The sequence below is a fragment of the Ovis aries genome, chromosome 12, assembly GCF_016772045.2.
Source record: "Ovis aries strain OAR_USU_Benz2616 breed Rambouillet chromosome 12, ARS-UI_Ramb_v3.0, whole genome shotgun sequence".
Taxonomy (NCBI): Eukaryota; Metazoa; Chordata; class Mammalia; order Artiodactyla; family Bovidae; genus Ovis; species Ovis aries.
In genome coordinates this window covers 5,469,120-5,475,119 of record NC_056065.1, presented here as the reverse complement: position 1 = coordinate 5,475,119, position 6,000 = coordinate 5,469,120, and positions in this window count along the sequence as shown.

Genomic DNA, 6,000 nt, shown 5'->3' with positions numbered 1-6,000 from the left:
AGGTAGATTCTTTACCCACTGAGCCATAGGGGAAGCCCTATGAAAATGGCAGATCAACCCAAATATATTTATATCACAGAAAAGTTATCCCACAAGGGACCTTGTAAAGTTCTTGTAGACAAGATGAGGAAATTGGCCAGTTAAATAGTTCATCAGATATTCATAATTTCATTAAATAAGCTGATTATCAGATGCAGGATTTTGTTCTCAGGCCTGCTCCATTGCTGTTTTGTATCATCAACCAGTTTAATGGAGCAAAGAAGATGTGCCTGGAATGATCCTGAGGTACTGAAAGTGAACCCACATTAGGACAGGTTCATCACTCAGAAAGATGCCCATGTGTGAGGTTGGACTCAGTAATGTGATATTTGACTGTGATAATTATAAGATCCTGGGCCTGGATCATAGGAATACGCAGCACAAATACAGAAAGACTAGAAACACTTTTACAACTTAGTGAATAATTGATCTCAATTTTGAGATCAATCTGAGCCAACACTATGATGGACAGCCAAGCCTGCTCGTGAGACCAGAACTTGTATTGGTAGAAGTGTAAGAGGAGAATGAGGTTGTTCTGAGTCCTGACAGAGTCAGTGCCGCTCTGACCATAGTGGACTATGTATGTGCTTCAGTGAATGATCTGGTTAGAGAGACAAAGACAGATTCACATGTGACCAAATAAAAGAGAGGAGGGAAATAGCTCAGGGCAGTGATAGCAATGACGTTTACTTTTAATTATGCCCTCTTTGTGTACCTTTTGCAAGTGAGTCTCAGTGGATTATTTTACTGTATTCATGTTCTTTGAAGCATCAAAATAAGGTGAATACCTGTACTAGATCTGAACTCAGATAATAAGGACTGAAGTCTCTCTTCAATGTAATAACAAAGTTAGTTGAGTTCATTTCACTTGACTCCTGCAAATACAAACACTCAAGTTTGCCCAACATGGTATTATTGTTAAATACACATATCTTGACATACATGATGAAATTTGTAAAATTCAAGGATTAAGAGAAATTATTCTAATCTACAAAAAGTAGATTAAACAATAATGTTACTTCCCTGTGTGATTAGATCTATGAAAATTATTGTGGTTTAAGGGTTTGTCCAGTAGTCATGTATGGATGTGAGAGTTGGACTGTGAAGAAAGCTGAGCACTGAAGAATTGATGCTTTTGAACTGTGGTGTTGGAGAAGACTCTTGAGAGTCCCTTGGACTGCAAGGAGATCCAACCAGTCCACTCTAAAGGAGATCAGTTTGGGGTGTTCTTTGGAAGGAATGATGCTAAAGCTGAAACTCTAGTACTTTGGCCACCTCATGAGAAGAGTTGACTCATTGGAGAAGACTCTGATGCTGGGAGGGATTGGGGGCAGGAGGAAAAGGGGACGACAGAGGATGAGATGGCTGGATGGCATCACCGACTCGATATATATAGAGAGACTCGATGGATGTGAGTTTGAGTGAACTCTGGGAGTTGGTGATGGACATGGAGGTCTGGTGTGCTGCAATTAATGGGGTTGCAAAGAGTCGGACATGACTGAGCAACTGAACTGAACTGAACTGAACTGATATATATATCACATGTTTCCAATAAACAGAAAATTAAAGAAGTGAATGTTAATTGGAAAAAAACCCAAAACACTGTTTTCTTTCTACATTGACTTGGACTGAGAAGAAGTGTCAGGATGTTGGTTTCTGATAAGAATGGAAAAGAAAGAAAAAGAAGTCAGATGAGCCACAAGATAAAATCTGTACTTTCATCTCTTGACTAAGATGCTAATTTAGTCAACCATGGTTAGCACTTTCCCACTTAAGGAGAATTCATTTAATAAGTCTGTATAGTTTTCTACCAAGAGAATCCACATACAAATTTTATATGATATGACTCACAAGACATAATTTGACCTTCAATATCAAGGACCTCTTTACATACTTCAATCATCTGAGTTTTCTGTAACTTTTCTTTTCCTAAAAACCATAATGTAGTGAGTGTAATTAACTGAACGAGAATGTAATTCATAGAGGTAATGTTAATTTCAAATTTGATTATATAATGAGGTAAAGCATTGTTTCTTTTTTTATTCCAAGGGAAACATTGTAATTATCCAGTAATAAAACATGGATGGCTATATCATTCATACAGTGGATACTTTCCAGCTCATGTAAATCAACAGTTTCTCTATAACTCTGATCAGTATTTTGTGCCTCCTTCACAATATTCCTCAGATTACCTGACTTGCACAGCAGAAGGATGGTCTCCAGAAGAACCATGCCTCAGAAAGTAAACCTATTTAAATTTATAGGCATAAATCTTTGAAAGAGTGAAGAGACAAAAGTATACAACTGAGTTAAGTGTTGTGTAACAACAGTAAGGCCAAGGGGTGAGTTCTATGAAAAAAACCATGCAAATAGATTTTCCCTTTACTAGAGGCTTTTTATGTAAATCCTGTGAGATACAGACTTTATAAGAATATCTGCATCATTTATACATACTTTAATCATAACTAAAGAAAAATAATATGGAATGTTGATTTTAATTTTAAAAAATCTGGTAGTAGCTTTCATTTTTATTGTTATGTATTATATTTGAATACTAGTGCATTCACCTTAAATTCTATAAGGTTAATCTTTAAGGTTCTATTTTAACAAATTTATGTTTTTTTCTATCATATTATTTTATGATCCTTAGGAGAAAGTATTTTCAATAATTTGAAAAATGGATATAACTCAAGTAGTGAAAAAAAGTTGTACAGGGTGAAACAGTAAGGGTTTGCTGCTATCATGGCTACAGTCTTCAAAATAATCAGAAAACAATGACCTGCACAGAGAGTGGCTGGTCTCCTCCTCCCAGATGCATCTGTGTCAGTGAGTAAACTGGGCTGAGATCCCATTTTCCACTCAAAAAGTTTATATCAAATTTTTGTTTTGCCAAAGACCAATTTAATTTTATTGTTTACAAGTGTCTATGAGTGTATCTATAGGCTTCTTGATAAGAATATAACAAAATACATGTATTGATAGACATTAGTCAAGAAAATAGAAAAAGATCCACAAAGAAGAAAGCTGTAATAACAGAGTGAGGTCAGAAAGATGGCAGGAATCTCACTGTCTCTCCTGATATAAACGCAGACTTTGACCATCATTTGTGGTGAAGAGGATCTTTGTGGGGGGTCCAGGAGTCTAGCAGAGACACCACAGCATGCTGCTAGAACACAAAGGTTGAATACTGGACGCATCACTGAGGGTTAGAGCAGTAGCCTCATTTAGCCCCTGAGGTGGCACTGCTTAGTGCAAAGACAGGTACCTCAACATAGGATTATACCTGTGGGGGAAATAAGAGCGTGTGAGCAAGTGCCACGTCCTCATCTTCCAGCCCTCTTCTTTCTCCCCTTATCTAGGACAATGGGGTCACCTATATGGCTGGGGGGTGGGGAGAGGCTAGAAGCACAGCATCCAGGGCTAGAATTCTTCAAGGGACATGAGTCCTACTGACCATGTGGAGACCCCACCAGGGAGCCCCAAACCATTGCAGACACTGTGCATGTGGTCCTGCTTACCCCTGGGCCCCTCATCTCAGCCACATCCCCCTCCCTAGGGCCAGCTCCCTGTGTAAGTCCCCACGGCGACATCTAGACTTTTGCAGATGGCCTGTGGGACATCTAGAAGCTAACCTGTCCCCGTGGGTCTGTGAGAAAGCACACAAATGTGAGCATTTGACATTGCCCCAGGGAAGCAGCCAGAAAACTGTCGGCACAGAGACTGTCTTTGCTGCATTGGTAGAAGCATATGGGCTTCAGAATTCTCTCCTAGGAGGAACTGAGTACATGGGACAGGTGTGTCCTTAAAAAAGGTCTGAAAAAGTCTCAAAATCCCTATCAGTGTGACAGTGTACTTCCCTCCCCAGGTCAGTCTGTAAAGACTGGAGGGAGTGACTGCTTCGTTAAAGGCAAACACAGCAACCTGAGACTTCAATGGACATAGACATCAAAGGACTAAAATGTCAACAGAGAAACACAATAGTTTTTCAGTTACTGAACCCCAAAAATGGATATGGACGATTTGTCTGATTAGCAATTCAAAGTAATTGCTTAAGAATTTCATTGAGATAGAAGAAAACAGTGGAGAAGGAAATGGCAACCCACTCCAGTATCCTTGCCTGAGAAATCCCATGGACACAGGACCCTGGACGGCTACAGTCTATTGATTCTCAAAAGAGTCAGACACAACAGTAGCTACTTAGCATGCACTCATGCATTCCTTTATATTTAGTGTAATTATTGATAGATAAGGATGTATTAATATTATTTTTTGTAACAGGATGTTTTAAGTTCCCTAATTCCTTTCCTCATGCGAAGAGTTGACTCATTGGAAAAGACTCTGATGCTGGGAGGGATTGGGGGCAGGAGGAGAAGGGGACTGCGGAGGATGAGATGGCTGGATGGCATCACTGACTCTATGGACGTGAGTCTGAGTGAACTCCAGGAGTTGGTGATGGACAGGAGGGCTGTCGTGCTGTGATTCATGGGGTCGCAAAGAGTCAGACACGACTGGAGTGACTGAACTGAACTGAACTGAACTGAATTCCTTTCCTCAGACTGCTTGCCTTTGTGAATTCATGATTTTTGTTATAGTAGTGTAACAATACTACTATAACTTTATAGTAGTATGCATTTAATAAACTTCTCTTTACCAGTGTGAATCTAGTATGGATTCCTACTATGTTTACCATGAGATTTACATGAAGCATCTTTAAGAGAGAGCTGTGTGTTTTATGCTGATAATATATGAATACAATTCAGTTCAGTTCAGTCGCTCAGTCGTGTCCCACTCTTTGCGACCCCAGGAATCACAGCACGCCAGGACTCCCTGTCCATCGCCAACTCCTGGAGTTCACTCAGATTCACCTCCATAGAGTCAGAGAGGAGACTGGTACTTTAATTAGAAAAACAGCATCACAAAACTTCAAGGAACATGAACTCAAAGTATCATGACACCAACAAAGTATAAAAATCTTCAGTATTCACATCTGAAGATTGGAGATCTGTGATTTATCCAAGGAAGAATTCAAAATAGCTGTTTTAGATAACTCAGTGTGCTACAGAAAATACAGTACATCTCATGATGTAGTCTGCATATAAGTTAAATAAGCAGGGTGACAATATACAGCCTTGCTATACTCCTTTTCCTACTTGGAACCAGTCTGTTGCTCCATGTTCAGTTCTAACTGTTGTTTCCTGAATTTACTAAGGAGGCTTCATTTGGATCTAGGAATATTTCTCAGCAGAAACCTAGTGGGCCAGGAGAAAGTGGGATGACATATTTCAAGTGTTGAAAGAGAAAATTGCCAAAGAAGAATATTTGAAAATATCCTTCAGAAAAGAAAAGAATATAAAGACTTCACCTGACCAAAAAACACTGAGAAAATTGAACATAGCTACACCTTCCTTGAGGAGGGCATGGCAACCCACTCCAGTATTCTTGCCTGGAGAAGCTCATGGACAGAGAACCTGGTGGGTTGCCACCCATAGGGTCACAAAGAATCAGACACAGCTGAGGTAACTGAGCAGGCACACAGACCTTCCTTACTGAAACACTAAAAGGAATTATTCAAGCTTAAGTAAAATAATGCTGATTAATTCCATGAAAATATGTAGTACACTGGTAAATTTAAGTGCACATTCACACTCAGAACACTACAATACTTTGATATGGAATGTTAAACACTTAACTAAGAGTTAAAGTGCAAGAATATAGAAGTAACTATAGCTACAATTATCTTTTTAATTAAGATATAAAAAGAGGCAAATCATGACATCAAAAAGATAAAATGGAGAAGGGGAAAAGGAAGGAGATTTAATATATGGTTGTAGTGAAAGCAGAGAGTGAAAAGTTGGCTTAAAGCTCAACATTCAGAAAACGAAGATCATGGCATCTGGTCCCATCACTTCATGGCAAATAGATGGGGAAACAGTGGAAACATGCTGTTTTTCTAATTAAAGT